The following is a 20,298-nucleotide window of genomic DNA, read 5'->3' as shown; positions in this document are numbered from 1 at the left end:
AACCCAGAAAGAGGCTCAAAGACCTGCCGAGGCAAGGTAGTCTCCAAGAAGACGGGGAAGGTGGTGAATAAGAAGTCCACTACAGTCAATCCCAAGGTTGCCACTCTAAAAAAAAATCGAATGGACTTCAAATGGGACTTCATCTAGGCAAGTGAAGTTACACATACATTTTCATTAAATACAGTTCTTAATACAACTGATTTCACAGTTTACACACACAGAATATTTCTCACATTTAAACTTGTTTAACAAAAAAAAAAAAATCAACATTTAAAAGTAGTCAGTTGAAAAAGACTGGTGTGACTCATTTTGGTTACTAACGTTGCGTCCCTGTAGTTTGCATTACATAAAATAAAATAATTTACAGCAAAGAAACGGTTTTATAAATAAAATCCACAAACCTATATTTGACCCAAAAAAAAGTCGTCAGTGGCACTGAGAACTACCCTGAAGAGGATACAGTCCGCACTCATTACAACCCCTATGTTGTTGCGACTGTTCAGTCCCAGGTTACACAAAAACTATCCAAACACACAAAAAAAATTCGAGGTTGAAATAATATAATGATTTTATTAAAACCATGAATTTTTTTTTTTTTTTTTTTTTTTTTTTTTTGAGTACATGCACACTATTAATCAGTTTAGTTGGTCCACTAATGTTGCTCAAAGTCTGCTTAATATTTAACTTAACACTCATGAAGAAATTAAGTAAATATGTTTTATGATTTTTTTTGTTTTGTTTTAACTTTTTCAAATTACATCTTAATGGTTAAAATACATTTTAGAAATACGTTTTATTCTCAAATTCCATTTTTATTCCTGTTACAATTAAAACATGGAATAACAATTGTGTAATTATTCCTTAAACATCATTTTTAATGATTATTATTATTTTTATTACTATAATTCTTATTTGTATTATTATATTACTTTGAAAATGACATATTCTACTGTACAAAAGTGATATATTTCCGTCACAATCACATCACATTAGACCGAACCTTTATTTTGAAGGATTGATGTGAAGACACTTGATTTTTTTTTTTTTTGTGTATGTGGGATAGAGCTGCAACTATTGATTATCTTTTCTGTAAACTAATGTGACGTGTGGGTGGAGCTAAAGAATCACAAGCGCCAGTAGGCTTTTGCATTGAGAGCGTTTGGAAGTTGTGACATTAGCGTGAGGGAAAAAAAACATCATCCAAAACAAACCATGGTTAACAGTCAGATTCAGCCGTTTATTTATGATCCAGAATCAGATCCTGAGGCTGAAACTGAACGAGAGCATCAGCAGCAACGACTCGCTCCGAGCGGGGCTCGAACCCGGGTCTCGGCATGGGAGGCGGACACACTAACAAGGAGGCAGAGATATTTTAAGCAGTTTTACTCACCGCCTGCGGTTCCAACACACGATCGTGGCCCTTTTTCGTTGGGACTGCATCATCCTTAAGAAATAAACGATACGCAAATCCGTCGTCAAACTGGGCCTTGTTTGTAAAACAAGCATCTTCGAAATGCAGGGAACAAACAAAAACACTTGCACAACTCCGTTGATGCTCTGTAAAAATAAACTCCATCCACTGGTCCCTTAATGCTGTTTTTTTTTGGTAATCTGTGCAGGGTTGTCTTGCCCTGGCAACCAAAAAGACACTTCTTTTGTGACATTTTGCGACGCTCTCGCTCTGATCAGGGAATGTCTGTGCTCAGCCTCGCTATACGTGAGCACGCGCTCTTCCGGCAGAAGTGCCCTTAGGACCCATATAAGGAAATTCTGCTCCATCTAACGTCACACAGAGCCATACTCGAAAAAAACTTTCCGAAACTTGTGACAAACCGTAAGGAGTATTTTTGGAACAAAAATACTCCTTCAAACGTACAAACGTTCAAACGTACAACTTAATTTTTGAAACTTTGTCGATGTTTAGCATGGGAATCCAACTCTTTAACAGTGTAAAAAAACTTCAGTATGCATGAAATAGCATTTCAACCCCCCCCCCCCCCCCTTTAATCTAGTGTTCCCTTTTTTGATTAGCTAATTAATCCTTTGGATAACTTTACAAAAATTATAAGTACAACTTCTAACATAATATTGCAACTTTTATTAATTAATACACTAATCCACATTGCGATTTCAGTTAGTGTACAACACTATTTTATTGTATTCATCACAAATGTGACAAATTCTGTGACAATCCACATTATTTGCCTAATTCCGTTTTCATGATTTGATTCCGTGATTGCCTCCATGTTTTTCACATCGTGGAAATCGTAGGGTCCTAAGTTTCTGAAATGTTTTATATTATTATGCAGTATACATGTTTTTTGTTACGTTCTATTAAAATTCTGCTGATGTTATTTTAACTTAAAAAGGATTTTTCTCAATTTTTATGTTTCAGACTACACCCCTCCCTGGCTACACTTGCATCAGAGTTGGTGACAGTTTTATGCTTCTGAAACGTTCTTGGACTGTTCTACAAATCCTTGCCAGGTTTTGACTTATTACACCAAAATAAGATTCTTGTTCAGAAGTTGTTTGCCATTTCTTAAAGGCTGTTTTTAGGGGAACGTACACTCCAAGCCCATGCCCATGCATTGTCATACTCATAGCACAAAGCTAGACCTAAAATGGCTGCTTGTTTTGTGTTTTATATGGTCAACTTAAATTTGTTTAAATATGTCCACAGACTTCTGCAGGGTTCATTTTGCACATTGTCTGTTTTGTAAATTGGTTAATTTTCTTCTCTCTTCATCTCATCTTTCTCTAACACATACAAAGACTGACTCTTCCATTTTGATTGCTTATTTTTTTTGGAGAAAGCATTTGAATTATTGGTTGGGCACTTAAATAAATAGTGTTCTATAAGAAATACCCCCTTGGTCTTCTCTTTTATGTCTATTTGCTGCCACTTTTTAGTATAAATGAAATGCCAGTTTGTGAATTTGTTAAAATACAGATATTTTTAATAAAGTTAATGATTGGCAAAATTGCCAGTTCTACGGTTTAGAAAAAAAAAAACTAGAATACAGTAATGATCCTGAAAAATTACGGTACACCGCTGGAAACCTTGCTGCCAGTATATTACTGTTAATTTACAAAAAAAGCTGTAATTCAGAAAACTGTAAAATAACGGTACACAGCTGGAAACCCTGCTGCCAGTATATTACCGTTAATTTACAGAAAAGCTGTAATTCTGGAAACTGTAAAATAACGGTACACAGCTGGAAACCCTGCTGCCAGTATATTACCGTTAATTTACAAAAAAGCCGTAATTCAGAAAACGGTAATAAAACTGTAAAATTACGGTACACTGCTGGAAACCCTGCTGCCAGTATACTACCGTTAATTTACAGGACAATTTTTTACAGTGCACCCAGTTCGTGATGGCTTTGTGTTAGTGCCCGCTCAGAGAGCAGATGGGGTAATAGGAGGCCGAGGGCAGAAGCCCGTGTGTCGCTCACTCTCTCTCTCTCTACCAGGTGCACTGGAGGGGGTGATCCAGATAAAAAAACACTGAAGATCCTTAGGGACGATTCATTTTCACCCCTGCTGCCTGTAAGGAATGGATTCAGCTTACAGGTAGGTAACAAAAGCTGCTAACAGACAGAGCTGGAAGGAAGGTGACTGATTTATGGTTCTTTTCTTTCTCATTCTCACCACAACTGTAACCCTGAATGGCCGTGTCAAATTATTATTAGACCATTATTAGCTCCAGCATGCTAATTAATTGTCACTAAAGACGCCGTGTCTTTAAAAATGTGGGGGAGGCAAAGACAGGTTTTATGATGTTCACCTTTAATTTACTGATAATTACTGCTAGGATGAGACAATTGTTTGAGGTGAATTACTGGAACGGACTATTGTAAACAGAAGTCTTACCCTGCTTCACTTCAGTTCAATATGTATATTTGTGTGTGTGTAATTATATGTGTTAAATTATCATTAAAAAAATAAATAAATTTAAGTTTAGTGTTTAATATAAAAATGCATACATTATTTGGAGGGATTTTTAGCAGGAGATATGTTTGGTTGCTGATTTATTTGCATGTTTTCTAATGTTCTAGTCTGTAGTTTTGTTCATTTACATGGTATATCTCAAACAACAAATGGCAAAAGGACTCATTAAGGACGAAAACAGAAAGATATATATATATATATATATATATATATATATATATATATATATATATATATATATACAGTTGCCAATTTAATTGCAATTGATAAAATACAAGAACAGCGATAGTTTCTAGCCACATTCCTTTTTCTTGGTTCTTCTTCAAAATCCAGTTGTCGTTTCATATTTATGCTGACAATCTGAATAGGATTAAAAGCCCAATCACATCCTTCCAGATGATTCTGAATTACCGAAGCCACATGATTGTTCCATTGCTACTATATTAAATCATATTCAATCAAATATATTGCTCACTGCTCTTACATTCAGCTCTGTCCACCTTTTCTTTCTTTCTTTCTTTCTTTCCCTCTTCTCCCCACCCACCTTTATTTCTCCTCCCTGTTTGGTTCATGCTGATGATTTCCAGCTGCTCAGGCACCATTCTGTTACATCTGCTTCTGCTTTAGTAATTAATAGCTCACTTTCCTCTCCCAGTCAGATTGGGAGACTGATCCCCCTGCACCCCTCCACCCCTCCACCCTCTCACATACACTCTTCTCTTATCAGACCTGTCAATCACGGCCGGGCTGTTTAAACATGCCGCTGCCGCCCCCCTCCTCTTGCTTGCTTTCTCACTTGCTCTCTATTTTTCCCCACCGCTTGCTTGCTTTCTCTCTAACTTACTTTCTCTCTCTTTTTCTCCGGCTTTCTCTTTGCTTGTTCTATGCTCTATCTTTCTCCACTTCTTTGCTGCACCCCTCCTCCTCCTCCACTGGGTTTATTCATTCACATCTCGGGAGTTTGGACACACACCCTCTTCAGTCCCTTCCCCCTTGTTTCCAGCTGAACTCCTGTCCAGCATCAACGGTTTCAATCAGTCTGCCAGAGGCCTACCGGGACACCAGCTCTGGCTCTCCTGGGAAGCCAATAAAGGGCCTCTTCTGTCCATTTGGGTGCCTGAACAAAAATATTAATTTGTTTAGAAATTCTTGTTTAGATTTGTATTTTGTACACCCAAATAAATAAGCGAAATCTTGCATGGTGTGTGTTTGGTGTTTAAAATGTCCATGAATTATTTGGTGGGAAATAATTAACAGAAGATTTGTTTGCTTGATTAATTATTTACAAGTATAGTCATTTTCTAATTTGGTTTAGTGCTTGTTTGATTTGCAGGGAAGATCTCAAACAGTCAGTCTTATTAGGACAAAATGAAAACAGAAAAAATTTCTGAAAAAAAAAAAAACAATAGAGTGTTAATACAATAGTGATTATATCAGAAAACTGTAAATTATTTTCAAAATCTTTTTTTTTCTACTAAAAATTATGTTACATGTGTTGTTTTAATGTTTGAAAAACTATAAATATTAATTTAGGCAAACGGTATAAATATAATTATGATCAGTTTAATCACAAAGCTTGGAGGGGAAAAAAAATCCTGATCATACCTGACACATAAATTATTTCAAGGAATTTTTTTATTGAAAAAATGTTAAACATCTTGTAAAAAAAAAAATATTACAGAAAAAATAGGAATACAAGTGTGATTTATTAAATCACAAAGCTATAGGAGAAAACTCTTTATAATTTTTTATTCATAATTTATTTTCCAATTATTTGTTATTAGTGTGTTACTAAAATATGTTATACGCCTTGTTTCAGTTTGTTTTAAAGTATAAATAATATTAACGATAAAAATAAAAATATGAATACAAGTGTGATTAACTAAATCACAAAGCTTAGAATTTAACAATTTTTTTAATGTAAATTATTTTAAACAATTTGTTATTATTTATTGTCGATCAGGCTTTAGAGTTGCTCTCATTCTGAATTCCTCCTGTGCAGTTGTGTTTCCCCGTGTTTCAAGCTCGAGGGGCCCCATCTCCTCTCCGTCCTTACAGTATGTGTCCTCCCCCGCCATTGAGGGAGATTAGCGGGGCTGGGTACAGGGACTACAGTCCTGAGCCTCCCCCAAACTCATCACTGCCTCCCTCCCACTGCTCCTGCCATGGACCCCCACAGGTTTCACTCCTGTTGGATAATGGTCCCAGTGTGGCCCAGTGGGACTCAGACACATCTTTCTTCATACGCAGACAAGCTTATTCTTCTTCCGCAGTAACGCCACCCCCCACCCCTTAAACCCCTAAACCGACGGGACCGAGAAATACACACTAATAAGTTTAGAGCAACTGATGAGAACCAATACTGAAGAAGACATGCCAAATTACTTGCTCTCATTCAGGCATGGGATATTATCAGAAAAAATAAGCGACATTTCCCCCGTGTGTTACTATAAAAAAAAAGCTGTCATAGCCTACATTTTGTAACTTTTTTTGTTGCATTGTACGTCACAAACTATAGGCTATATCCCATATTTATCTGCTACAAATCAAAGCCGTTTAGAAATCTATTATTTATCATTAAATTGTAAATGAGTGAAAATACCAAAAATGCTGCCGTTACAGCTACTTCAGATATACGGGCTATAATGCATTAGAAAACAGACATTTTCATTTGTATATGAATTGATTGTGGTAATGCAATCTACTTGTTCATATTAATTATTGTTTTCTTTATAAACAACCCCACTACCACCTCGATTTAAATCATAAACGCAAACAAATATAAAATAACAAAAACGTTATGCATAAGATAACTCTAAAAACGTAATATACAGAATGTGTGTGTGAGTGTGTGTGTGTGTTTTAAACGTAAATGATCCTTAATGGGCCTATACACTGCCGTGTTGTACAACCTTCTCAGTCTGGCCAGGCATGTATTTCTAGTGTTTTAACATGTGATCAAATACACACAAAACCCCTAACCCTTTATGAAAGTGATTTTACCTCTGAAATAAGGTAAATTGAGGTAAATAATTAGGCAAAGTGTTCATTTTTATTTTTTGTATTTCTTACAATTAAAATACAACAAGATCAATGCGAATAGAGTAAAAGATGAATCTAAGTTGAATTTGATCCGTACTGTAAAGTGACCATTTGAATCTCCGCGGTGGTTTAGATCCAGGCGGTTGGAGGCAGAGTGAGAGCGGAGGAACTGACCTCTTCATGGGGGAGAGAGGGGGGACTGAGCCCCTGCGTGACATTAATCTGCCCTGTCACCCTGTCTCTGGGATCTGCACAGGAGCATACGGCACAGGAAGCATGTCCTAACTGGAACTGAATCGCTCTAATCAATAAAGTCGCATACTGCTTTTTCATTTTGTGGAGGCTGCACATAAACACCTTTCCATCATATCAATAAATAACGCGTGCATAAACACAAACGTGTATTTCTACTCACAATTCGCTTAATTCTCCCCGGTTTTCATTCTGCCGGGGTCTGCACGCTCGCATCGAGGCACACACACACACACACTCTTTCTGTGTGCTCCTGCGGTCGTGCTCGGTAACAGCAGGCCTCTCAGCGGTGTGTGCTGATTTTCCCTGCCGCCTCTGACTGCCGCCGCCGGAGCTGAACAGCAGCGAGGAACAGGAGCTCCGCGAGCGCGATAGATGGCCTCCAAACGCACGCTGATACACTGATAATTTTCCATAAATGTAAAAAATAATGACAAAATATGAACTTAAACTGTAAGGTCTAATGTAAAAACTACACGTGCCTTTTGTTATGTATGCATTACAAAGGACAAATAACAGGCTGTATAAATGGGTGTGTTATTTATGCTGGCCGTTAAAGCTGTTACAAGAACACTGTAGAATTGTCAGTCATTTTAACGGGAAGACAATGCAAAAAAATCTACGATAAAACATGTTAATTAGCCTGACATTCACGGTAAAATTAATGAATGCTATTTCAAAATACACTGTAGCTATGTATTTTTACAGTAAAAATGTGTAAATACGTTTTTGGAGTATTTGAAGTAGGCCTATTAATTACGGGGAAGCTGGAGGATGCATTTGATCATTTATCGATATTTTAGTGTGTTGATGGTGTTTTGTGTTTATGTCTTTGCTCTAGTGTTGTTATTAAAGGCAACAGTTGCTGGAAAGGACAGTTTTGAGATATTATATCATCATGTGGTTTTCCATTGTGCACATGAGACGTTTTCAAAATATTTTATGGTGGCCTACAGAGTTTTATAAGCTGCTATATTGACAATATACGATTTAATGACAAGGCCTATATATAGGATTTGTAAGAGTCAACAAAATGCCATGCTGTAGTGTTTGTAACACTTGAATATTTTACGTTGCGATCTAAACCACCGTTTGGCCCAACTTTATTTATTTATTTATTAATTAATTAATTTATTTTATTTAACAACAAAAACGTTAAAATGAAAGTGTAGGTTTGCTCGTCAAACAAACAAGCGAACAAATAAAATATACATAGGCTATATTATACGAGGTAATGAATACAAAATATTACTGTTTTGTTATATTCCACCTTTTACCTAAACTAAATTTAGCAGTAGGCTATGTAAAGACAAAATAAAATGAAACAAGGAAAATAATTTTAATGCAAATCCACCTCTTTCACAAAGATAAATTATAATTCCAGGCAACTTGATAAATGTGACAGACTACAGTGTTGAAACATCATGTATTAATCGGGTAAAAATAGATATCAGTTCATTATCTGAGCAGCCCCCATCATAATTAATAAAATAGTCAGAAAGGCGGTGGGGGTGTAGGCTGCTTTAAATTATTCTTATTTCCCATAATGTCCCAGAGAAGGAGTAAATTGCATATAATTTCTTGATACAAGACGAGCTATTCATTTTGTTCTGGGTCAGGAGAGACACGCTGTGATAGGCTCACCTGCCGCAAGCTTGTTAATTATGGAAATGTGAGTTAGAATCAGCTGTCACTATTATGCTGCGGAGCCACTCTCACGAGGGAGCGATGTGTGTGTGCGCGAGCGTGTGTGTGAGTAAGCAGGCTCTTTCATTTTAAGCCGTGCAGTGAACATGCATGTCATGGACAGGGGCTGCTTTGGGCCACTGCACATCTCAGGAGACTTCATTAATTATTCAACCCTTTGACTCCCAGAGAGACAAGCCCGTACTCTGTATGTGGCCGGTAACCCCAGAAAAAGACCATTAGGCAGGCCTACAGGTTACCGGAGTACATGCAGAATAGAGATGATGCGTTGCTAGGAAGATTCGGAGCATTTAATTACACGAACATCGACAGCACTGACGCTAATTTTGGAGGGAAGGCTGAAAGAAGCGTGTATTGTAGGCCTGTGTGTGCAGAAGCAACCAGATGTGCATCTGGGGAGGAAGAGGCGGTCAGCTCATGTTGATTTTATAAGGTAAAACTTGAAGTGTGGGCACTTGTAAAACTTGATTTAAATGAAATACATTAATAATTACAATTAAATACAATATATATGAAATGATTAAATACATAAATATTTAATTTAATAATTTATATAGGCCTATTGAATATATAAATTATTAAATAAAATAAATATACGTCAGATACAATTATGTTAGGCTATAAATTATTACATAATTAATAAAATATAAAATATAGTTAAAGTGGTTAAAATATAAAAATGTGATGTAAATAAAACGGAAATAGCCTATTTGTTAGACTTAATCAGATCGCGCTAAAATGTGTTGTTTTAAATTGTGTAGGGATCTGTCATTCAGCATAGACGCCATGTTTAATTTTTCAGTGGCTGCGAGGGATAAGCTATAGGCTACACTTAAACTCTCTTATCAAGTCAAAAGAGATATTTTGATCAATTGGATGATCGACAGACATGTATGACGTATGCCTGAGTAGGGTACGTAAGTTTGGACACATTAAATAGACATATTAAGAAACATATTAGTCAATGGAGTCAATGGAAATTTCCACCGTGACAGAAAAATAAACGCGCGCGTTCGTGTGTGTGTTTGTGTGTGAAGGATGGGGTCGACTAAATCCCTCCAGTGTGTTCCGCTTGTGAAATGTTATGCCTTTAAAACAATGCTATGTGTTTTGAGGATGTACGTTTTACTGGGGTTTTTACGAGAAGCATAAATAGACTGCAGATGGGTATATTAATGAAACAGTTCAAGTATTATAAACTCTGAACTTACTAGTATTACACGAGCCTACTATATTAAACGTTGCGCCTGATTGAATGACACAACAGAGAAACCTGTTTGGAGTAAAGTTTCTCTGTCTTCAATCCTGCCTCTTATAATTTGGATCAGTTTGTGGGAGCACATATTTGCAACATAACTTTAGAAAGACACCGCATATTGTTATTCAGATATAAGGGAATGCACCTTGAAGGACAACTAATCTGTCATTGAAAACCCCTGTAAATTCCACAGCATTTTCCATTTAAAACATGGTCAACCTAAGGCTGACATATAAAAAGGATGAGGTCATCGAATACCAGGTGTGCATTTATCAATGTAATCTATGAGAGCAGAGACCTCCCACAAACTCACTGGCCTATAAGAGCACATGCAGTGACTTGAAAGAAGCGAAGAAATCAAAGTTTTTACAGCAGTACGATATAAATACATATAGGAATCTAAACCCTTAAGCCTCCAGAATCCACTACATCTTTTATCAATCTATGATTAAAGAAAAATGAGTTTGGTTGCCTTTTAGTTCTTTGGCAATAGACATCTGTTGAGCCACGTGGCCAGTATTTTTTGCAGCGTGGAGGACACTTGTTTTGAAGGATTAGCTGACTAAGACATTCTGTGTGTCTTCCCTGGCTCGTCATGTTTTATTGTTATTGGTTTTGGGCATGATAGGAAAGTATGTAACTACAGGTGTTGGACACATGAGAGACAGGGACCAAATCAAGTCCAGGACAAAAGATAACAAAATGTGTTTTACGTCCTTCAGGATGTGAATGGTTTGGATGCTTTTAGATTTGCTGGGAGAGAAACTGTGCTTAAGGTTAAGGGAGAGGGGCCGTTCGAACACTGGCAGCTACACAACACCCACAATTAGTGGTGTTTGCTGTGCTTTGTCTGCATCAAGCTGCAGCACAGGACACATAATGGCCACCGTCAGGCCGGGGAGAGGGATCGAGAGAAAGAACTGCTGCTTTTCAGCTCAGAAACAATGAGGCTCAGGCTGGAATAGCCTCTCCCCACAATATGTGAAAGGCCCATCTAGGATTTGATTGCATAACTTGTAATAGAAAATGACTTGAATAAATACACCGGCCAAATTCTTGTCTTTAATGAACTAGGTTCAGTGGGTCTGTTTTGAAACTACTGCAATTAACTGGTTACAGTCATGGTAGGACAATTAATTTACTTTTACATTTTTACATGGATTAGCACTGGGGTTAATTTTGAATAACTGCTTTACAATGACAATCATCTTGGAGAGTGGTAATGGGTCCTTAGAAAATGGCTGTTTTGATTGGATAATTTCCAACGCCCTGCGTTTCAATCTAAATAAATGTAATTTTTCATACCACTAGGTTTATGAAATCATGAAAAAATGTGTGTGTATATTCACACCTAAAAACAGCTTTGTCCCCTTTTTTCTTAAAAAAACACACACACAAAAAAACTATATGAACCTAAAACGCTGGGAAGAAGGTTCAAATATTTTTAGAGTCATAAGAACAATTCAATAAAAATATAAAAGCACAAATGTGAAGTTTGTGATTTCATAAAAGCACTTACATTAAATATTGTTTAAGCTGTAAAACTATTTAAATGATCAATTTTACAGTCGTTTCAGGGTTTATGGTGTTACATTGTCATGCCGACTAAGTTGGAAAATTGGATGTAACTTTAAACAGAAAGGAATCGTAATATCATGCGTATTATTATCTGTTGTCGGCTATACTGTATTTTAACATTTGGATTAAACTGTTCAGTTCTATTGTAAATACATTACTCTAACTGGTTTTTGCTTTTGTTTAGGAAAAGGAGAGATGAGTGGAATACATTTTTTTGCAGTAATCAACATTATACCACTACTGCTGTTGATCTGGTTCAGAATACTACTTTAATTTCTCACATTTTTGTATAATTTTCTCCAAACTAACTGCCCCTTACGGGACATTTGGAACGAGGGGTTAGTGCACTCTGGACTACGGCTGCCTTTGTGGTCACTGGTGAGGGAGGGCCCTCTTTGTTCTGTCAAGGACTTATCACAATCAGAATGTACAGTGTGTCAGACACACACCGGCATATATCAACTTCAATCTCTTTTTAATGAGAAATTCTGCCCTCTTTAATATGTGCAAATTAACCTTCCCCCCTCCACTCCTGAAACCTCTGTATATGCACACCCTTCTCTCTATATCTGTCCCTCTCTTTTCCCCTCTCCACCGCCCTCCCTGCTTTTCCCCCTAGGGGCAGAACCCTACGATGGACATAGTGCTAGATTAACCATCAGGCTGAGCAGAGCACGAGAAGCTTTGACTATGAAGCCAACACTATTCAGACCCATACCAGCTGCCTGACTGGCCCTTATATTATTACCATCATTATTCTTACTATTATCAATTTTAGATTCAAGCCATGTTGATTATAATTTTTGAATTACAGCTAATAAGGAATTTTTAAAAACAGAGAGTGGCTCCAAGCCTGGCACGGTGGTGTGCCATAATTTAATAGATTTCCTGGTAAGGGATCCATTTCCCTACAGTGTACCCAGCGTGAGGTCCAGGGAGCTGCCAGCATCCTTCTATTTTTTTTTCCCCCCCTTACGCTTTTTACTTAATGGGCAAAAAATATTGATTTAATATAGATATTTTTATTTTCAATCTGAAATTGTTTCAAATTGGAATCTAAGGTATTAAATGATTGGTATTAGAATAAAGGAGTTAGAAAAAGAGTTTAGAATAAAGATTGCATCTCGAAATAAGTTTTGTACGAAATCATTTCCCCCGCTTGTTCTAATTGTAATACTTGTTCATTTTAATAGCCAGTGCAGGACAAAGCCCATTTCCTCACTTCTAAGAATCTCTATATTTCTTTTATGCTTGTGGAAAATGTACATGCAAATTGAAGCCATCAACAGCCAGTGATGAAGTGAGAGTACATATTGTAAACAGTGTGTGCCGTTGCTATGGTACCCATTTTCACTTCAGAAGTGGGGAGGGAGCGAGTGTGTGGCGGGGAGACTGTCCATGCGTCTCCATAGTGATCAAGATGCCATGCAATCCTGCTATTCTCCACAGCAACTTCTGTGTTTCCAATCACACAGACAAAGAAACTTTACATTTATATAGTGAATGTGGAACTATAAAGACATTACAAGTAATATTTCTGAAAAATTTGATATAAAGTTTGCAGTAAATACTGATTTCTACAAGCATTTTTCTTTCAAAACCAATTTCTCTAATAAGACTGAACTGAATTACAGAATATATTCCACCAATTAAATGAAATGGTCTGTTGACCCAGTAGCGTAAGCACCGACCTGCATGTTCAGGGAACAGGCAATTAGGAGAAAAATGTAAACTTCTCCAGATCATCATCAGGCAATTCAGTCTCAGAGGAAATTGATTTTTTTTTTCCTTATTCGACCCTTCCTCCTTTCAAATACCATTTAAAGCCCCTCTCCATTTTCAATCCATAGGGTTTCTGCACACGTTGGCATCAGGACTGAATTTACTGAGGCAGAAAGAGTCTCAAGTCTCTCTCGTTCCAGGTTAGTTACTCTCTCTTTCTTCCTCTAGTGTTTTAAAGGCATAGTTCACCCAAAAATAAGAAATTCTGTCATTAATTACTCATGCACCCTCATTTCTTTCCAAAACCGTAAGAAACTTCGTTCAACTTCAGAACACAAATTAAGTTCTTTTTTGATGATATCAAAGAGCTTTCTGACTCTCCATAGACAACAATGTAACTGAAAGGTTTTATGGCCCAGAAAGGTAGTTAGGACACTGATAAAATAGTCCATGTGACATCAGTGGTTCAACCTTCATTTTATAAAGTTATGAGGATACTTTATGTCTGCGAAGAAATTACATATGCCTCCATAATGTATTCTCAAAATATTCTTGTAATTTTCTAAAATTAAGGTTGAACCACTGATGACATAGACTATTTTAATGATGTTCTTTCTGGGCCTTGAACATGTCAGTTGCGTTGCTGTCTATGCAGGATCAGAAACCAGATTTCTTAAAAATATCTTAATTTGGTTCCAAAGATGAACTAAGGTCTTAACGGGTTTGGAATGACATGAGGGTTATATTTTTGGGTGAACTATCCCTTTAAAACCAGATTCACCTTCCGCTATATTCCTGATAACTCATTCATCACCTCTTTTTTTATTGTTTTTTCCTATACTCCCATTCTTTCTTTTACTTCCCCTTCTATTACTCTCTGAACATAAGGCTGAGAATCAATGCCACATTGATTTTCCTATCAATGGACATTATCATAGATCAGGCATCTGCTAGCACTGGCCTCAATCCACGCGCCGCCTGTTGCCACGGGGACAGAGAGATTTCATCACTCCTCGCTCTCTGACAGACAGACAGACACAGAGAGAGATGGCTAAAAAGCAAGGATGGCAGGGAAATGCATGCACACACGCAGGGTAGAGGATCAATACCTGAAGTGCAGAGGATATTGAGTCAGAGGGGATGTTGGATTTGACTACCGGAGGCAAAAAAAGTGCAGCTTTTGTCACCAAGCAAGCAGGTTTCAGAGATCTCCTGGAGTTTGCACATAAAATGCACCAGAACCATAAACAGGTTTCCCTGTTTGTGTGACGTTCCATGGCAGAAAAATATCTGGCGTCATTATATGATTAGCTAAAAAACACATGTACAAACTCACTCTAAGAGCTGTTGCACATATTCATTAACATACATCATCGAATACCAACATCTGAGAGATATAAGCTGTAGATTGATCCTTTGAAGACACACTGACAACACATTTGGAAAAAGTAAAATACAAAAAGCAGCTCATATCTGCAACAAGCCGCTTGATGTAGGTGTAGGTGTTGAAGCAAATATGGTTAGAGAAGATAATTTCCTCATATGTGTGTATGTGAATGCTTGATTTTGTCTATCCCCAGTGGAAGCTGTGAAGCCTGAGGCCTAATGACCATTTCAGAGCTCTCTCGCTTAAACAAGACATCCACTTTCCTCTTTCACACCTCTTCATGCTTGAATTTGTGCAGTATGACTCATGGACATACAAGTGACACCTTGCGGATTGTGGAGACTGGGTTCAAGAAAACAGACAGAAGCTCTGGACACCAGAGGCTGTGTAGTTAACCCATGGAGGGAATGCAAGAGGATTAGTCCAGTGAAGGAGGAGGGGAAGCAGGGGAACCTTTCCACCACTGCTGCACCACTACACAAAATACATGTGGTGCATGCTCAAACATTTGCTTCATATCTAAAAATAAGTATTTGTTTTAAACGGAGTGCTGCAGTGATGATGTATTTTTGAAGCATCACCCTAATTGCCTCAACAGAAAACCAACAGAATTTTCCATGAGCTTTCGATTATTGCAGAAAATAAGATCTGCGACTAAAAAAGTTTTATAAATTACATAATATGTTCATGATACAAATTAACACATTTTTTAAGCCTAAATTCAATCACCAGAAGTAAAGAAGCTAAAAGTAGGCATCACCAATTTAGATGATGATTTAGACAACTCTTTATTTAAAATACACTTTCCCTTAAAGTTTGAGTTAAGATTGTTTGCAATAGCAGGATTATAAACACAAGTCTATAGCAAAGGAGTGAGAAAATTAGTTTTGTTGTGATGATGGTCCATGTCCCTTACAACCCCATGTAGCCACTTTATTTACTGCTTTATACTTTTTTGAATACTGATGCATTTTATGTCTCAGAATAAAACGTGAAAATATCATGAGCTTGTGTTAGACTTTTTTTCATACATTTAACAGAAAAATCAGAGTTCTGAAATACGAACTCATTTTGGGTTTTGGCTACAAAAATACATCATCCCTGCCGCACTATTCCCTGACCTGTATTTATAACATTAGTTGTATGAATGAGAAAAATTATTCCTTTAGATAATCTAATTTTCTATTTTATAATTTTTTTATTATTTAATGTTGACATTTTTTTTAAATCACAACATTTATACAGTGTTTTATTCAAGATATTCAGCATTTTTTGTATTTGAAAGTTATGTTAAAACTATATTAAAAAATGTATGAGTTAAGTCTAGATTATACTAGACTTTTGCTAGACATTTAAAAAAAAAAAATCAGCAATTCAAAAAAAGATTTCAATCTTAAACAGAGCTTCAAAACAGTCCTTCTTAAAGCTATTTGGCTAAATCTATAAAAACCAAATATGCAGCATTATGTGTTATGAGTAGCTTGCTCATTCTTGTTTTGTTTAACAGGAGGTTGTCAGTTCAGGGGCATGCATGCAGTGGGCCATCCTTCTGTTTGCAGCAGAGTGCTTCTAAAGACCGACAGAAACACAAAGCATGGCCTGTCAATCAGAGCACCCCGGTCCCCTGGTGTAGCATTGGAGAGGCCTACTGAGAGAAAAGGAAGGAGGGCAGCAACACCACTTTCTCTTTGGTAATGGGTGTTGTAAGATGTGGGCTGAAGTAATGTCTAAATTGTTGAGAGTAATAACATATATATTGATTATGATTTCTCTCTGTGGGGTAATTAAGTTGGTATGTAATGTTTATTTGTGTATGTGAATTTTTAACAGATTTTTTAACGTGAACATGAACACAACAGAGATGATATATAGCTATAGTTTATGGACAAACACACACACACACACACACACACACACACGGTTTCTGTTTACACATCTACCATTTTTAGAAAAGAAGCTCGTGCACAGATATTTGTTTCAAGCAGACAAGCAAAGCGATAAAAATAAGAAACTTCTAAAAGGGGTAAGAGAGGAGTGGAACAAAGGGAACGCTTTGCGTTAAAGCGCGCATATGAAAGCCGATCCCTCGCCGCAGAGCTGCTCGGACCTCCTGCACTAGGAATTTGAGAGCCCGCGTGAGCCTGATTGTAAAATGCTTTCATTTGTGCCGCATTAGTAGTCGAGAGGGAAATGGCACAGAAATCACCCTCAGAGCTTCAATAGAAAAGGAAACTTTGTCATTTCAGTTTAATTTGACTTGTTGCGAACATGATAAAGCCCACTGATTGAAGTGTGTGTGTGTGTGTGTGTGTGTGTGTTGCAAAGAGAGAGAAAGACAAAGACAAGCCCTAATAAAAATCACTATTAGCCTTATTTGTATCAACTCCATCGAATACCATGATTCGTGGTCGTATCCATTGTTCTGAGGGCCTTTAAATACAGAATGATTAGTTAAACCCAAACTAAGAATCGAAGCATCAGGCCGACGTCAACCATTCCAGTCATTAAAATGTTCCCATTCCTATTATCCAAAGTCATTTCACGGCCACCTAAACACACAGGCAAAAACTCTGACTAGGTCCAAAATGAAGGCATGAAGCTACGACACTAGGATCACATAACCCGTTTACAATGGAACTGAAGATCTTGTATTAAACTGTTGTGTTGAAACTGAAATTAATGTCTAACGCCTTTGTGTAGGCTAATGCATCTATATGCATTTTTTCAATAAAAAAGTTGTTTTTGCTCACGTTTAAAAGTCAATTCAACAAATTAGCTTCTTTGAGATAAATGGTAAGTCTCTTTAGCCTGTGCGAAAACAACTGATACCAAAACTAAGCAGTCTTTTATAGGCTATAGGCTAAAGTTCAACAGCGATTCTTTAAATGTTCACTTCGGAGTAACATAACTTGAAGGGATAGCACAGAGTGACTTGAACGGTGAGCATGTAAGTCACTGGAAGGATGAAATGAGGGAAGAGCAGGAACTATTCCAAATGTGTCCAAAGACCTTATCCCGGGATGCCGATTTTTCCGTTGCGGTGAATGCAAGAGTGCTGGAGCGGCTGCTTTTCCCACTGACGGTCACGGGAAAATCACGGCGGCGACGATGTAAAACCGGGCTTGCAGGACAAGAAAATCAAATCAGACCGCGAAGCAGCATTTGGGGTGCACGTGGACAGCATATCTTTGAAAATATGCGACATTTTTAACATATTGATTAGGCTAAGCTCTACATGTTTAAAAACTTTATAGGCCTAGTGCATGTACAAAAATAACAGAAGTCAAAGTAAAGCTTATTATTGTATTCACATAGTCATATTAGGTCGAAGAAGAGATGCAAAAAATATTTTTAATGACTTTTAAAGCAATGATTTTTTTTCTCAAATTTATAATAATATACGCTAATGTAGATTCTTCCTTAACATTTGGTTTGCGTACCAGATTAATTAGCCTATTCATCTGACATAGCTAATACAAAAAAAGAAGCTGCAAGAGAAGCATTATGAGACGGCGTACTAAACGCTGGTATGTCGGTAAAAAACGGAACTGGTGACAGATATTTTCAGAAATAGTAGCTAACAATACAGTAGCAAAACGGGGCGTTCTGAATTGTGCAACACTACTCTTCGCTGGTTGGGAAATTCCGCCATAGTGAATTTCAGCTATATTTGACTGCCCAGTCGTCATTGTCCCTCACCACTGGTTTAGTATATGGCCATTACGGTCAAAAAACGACGTCTTTTCTGATTTAACGCCCACACTTATATCCCACCACTGCCATCAAGCGGTCACGGCGCGTCCCCGTTTATTCTGTCATATAATCTGTGTGCGCGCGGGTGGTCTGCGGCCTACGTGTGATATTCGCAGGAAAAAGGGCACGTTATGATGTTGGTACTTGGTGTTAATTATGCATCTAAGAAACAATTTCGTCCCTTTAATAGGATAAGGTTAAAATGAAGGGGAAGATAGGGGTTAAGCCTATGATAAAAACGTGTCAGAATACCCTACTGTTTGACAATTAGCCCAAATGAGCGATAATTCACAAATCAAATTTAGTCCAAGGTATATAGCCTAAGTTAAAATTGTAAAGAACTGGACTAGAAGTCAATGTCAGTGCTTTCGGTCAGTTTTGCTGACCTGTTGTCACTGTAACAAAAGCATTATTTTAAAGTAAATTTGCAGATTAGTTTAATTTGACAGTTAACATGTTTACAATTTTTTGTAAAGTACTAAGGAGATTATGACAGGGCCTTTATTAATTATTATTATTATTTTATTATTTTATTTTAATTTTTTTGTCCTGGTCCAATTCAATGGATCATTTCGTTCAGGGCTTTAGTTCCTATAGGGGGCAGAGTCACTGTCTGAAACCACTTCAGACACACACACAAACACACACACACACACACACGTACACACAGTGAGGCTGTTTAAACCACGTACCATGTTGTTTCTGCATCCAGAATGTTGCTACATGGCCTTTCAAGCAATTAAAATTCAACATCTCGAAGGTCGAAGTAGAGACAGCCCCTCTTTTAAAGCTCAAAACTGAGAGATAATCATATTTTGAAAATCATTTTGAGTTCCGCATTCGGTGCATTGTGGAGTTCATCGTTTTAATAATAATAGAGATATTATAGCAACAAGTATTGCTCAGCTCGTGATCCGTTTACTCCTTAACGAATAAGATGTAGGACTGGAGGGCAGGGGCGGAGACTCACAGCACTAACATTTGGCACTGTGCCCACAATGAATGAGCTAGAGCAAGGGGCTGGCACGAAGAACCATTAGGATTTCCCAAACCTCACTAATAAACTGCCCACAGTTCACAGGATGAAGCAACACAGCGCCTTGTAAAATGGAGGGGGGAAAGTCATTAGTATCAGTGGGAAGTGAGCAAACGTGTATTTTATTATAGGCTACGTTCAGTCTTAGCAAGCGGTGAGTGAACAAATAGACCTCACGAGCCTGAGTTAAACGCTTTGCCAAAGCAAACAGGATTATCGAGAGTTGAGGTTAATCGTAATTGCGGTGTTGCAGTGCAAGATGTGTTCGTCTGTCTTCGCAGATTTATAGCGGTCTTCACAAAAACTCGTTGAGGATCGTGGTAATCAATTGCATTTTTCGACGACAAGATCATACCACACGTATTTAAATAAACCATATGTGGTGTGAAAATGAAAGCAAAGTTCTAATCCCGCCAAAATTACTTGAGGAAATAAAATGTGTATAAACCGACAAAATGCACATAAGGTTTTCTATCAAAACGAACGTTTCCTCACATGCCTTTTCTGTGTCTGTAGTCTACTTTTATTCACCGGACAACTGGGACTGGCCACGTGCATCGACGATTCAAAGAGCATTATTTAATTCTTATATTTAGCCTGATATAGCCT

The 20,298-nt window shown here is 37.4% G+C and overlaps 1 long non-coding RNA gene across 1 annotated transcript; it reads left to right on the top strand.

Annotated features, from left to right (window-relative positions):
* The first annotated feature begins 8,974 nt into the window (after positions 1 to 8,974).
* LOC113042744 (uncharacterized) lies at positions 8,975 to 17,980 on the top strand. Its single transcript, XR_003275614.1, has 3 exons — positions 8,975 to 9,388; positions 13,642 to 13,713; positions 16,408 to 17,980. It is a non-coding gene; the product is annotated as an uncharacterized LOC113042744 (long non-coding RNA).
* The last annotated feature ends 2,318 nt before the right edge of the window (positions 17,981 to 20,298 follow it).

This window comes from Carassius auratus, chromosome 24 (genome assembly GCF_003368295.1).
Source record: "Carassius auratus strain Wakin chromosome 24, ASM336829v1, whole genome shotgun sequence".
Lineage (NCBI taxonomy): Eukaryota > Metazoa > Chordata > Actinopteri > Cypriniformes > Cyprinidae > Carassius > Carassius auratus.
This window is presented reverse-complemented; position numbering and strand designations above follow the sequence as displayed.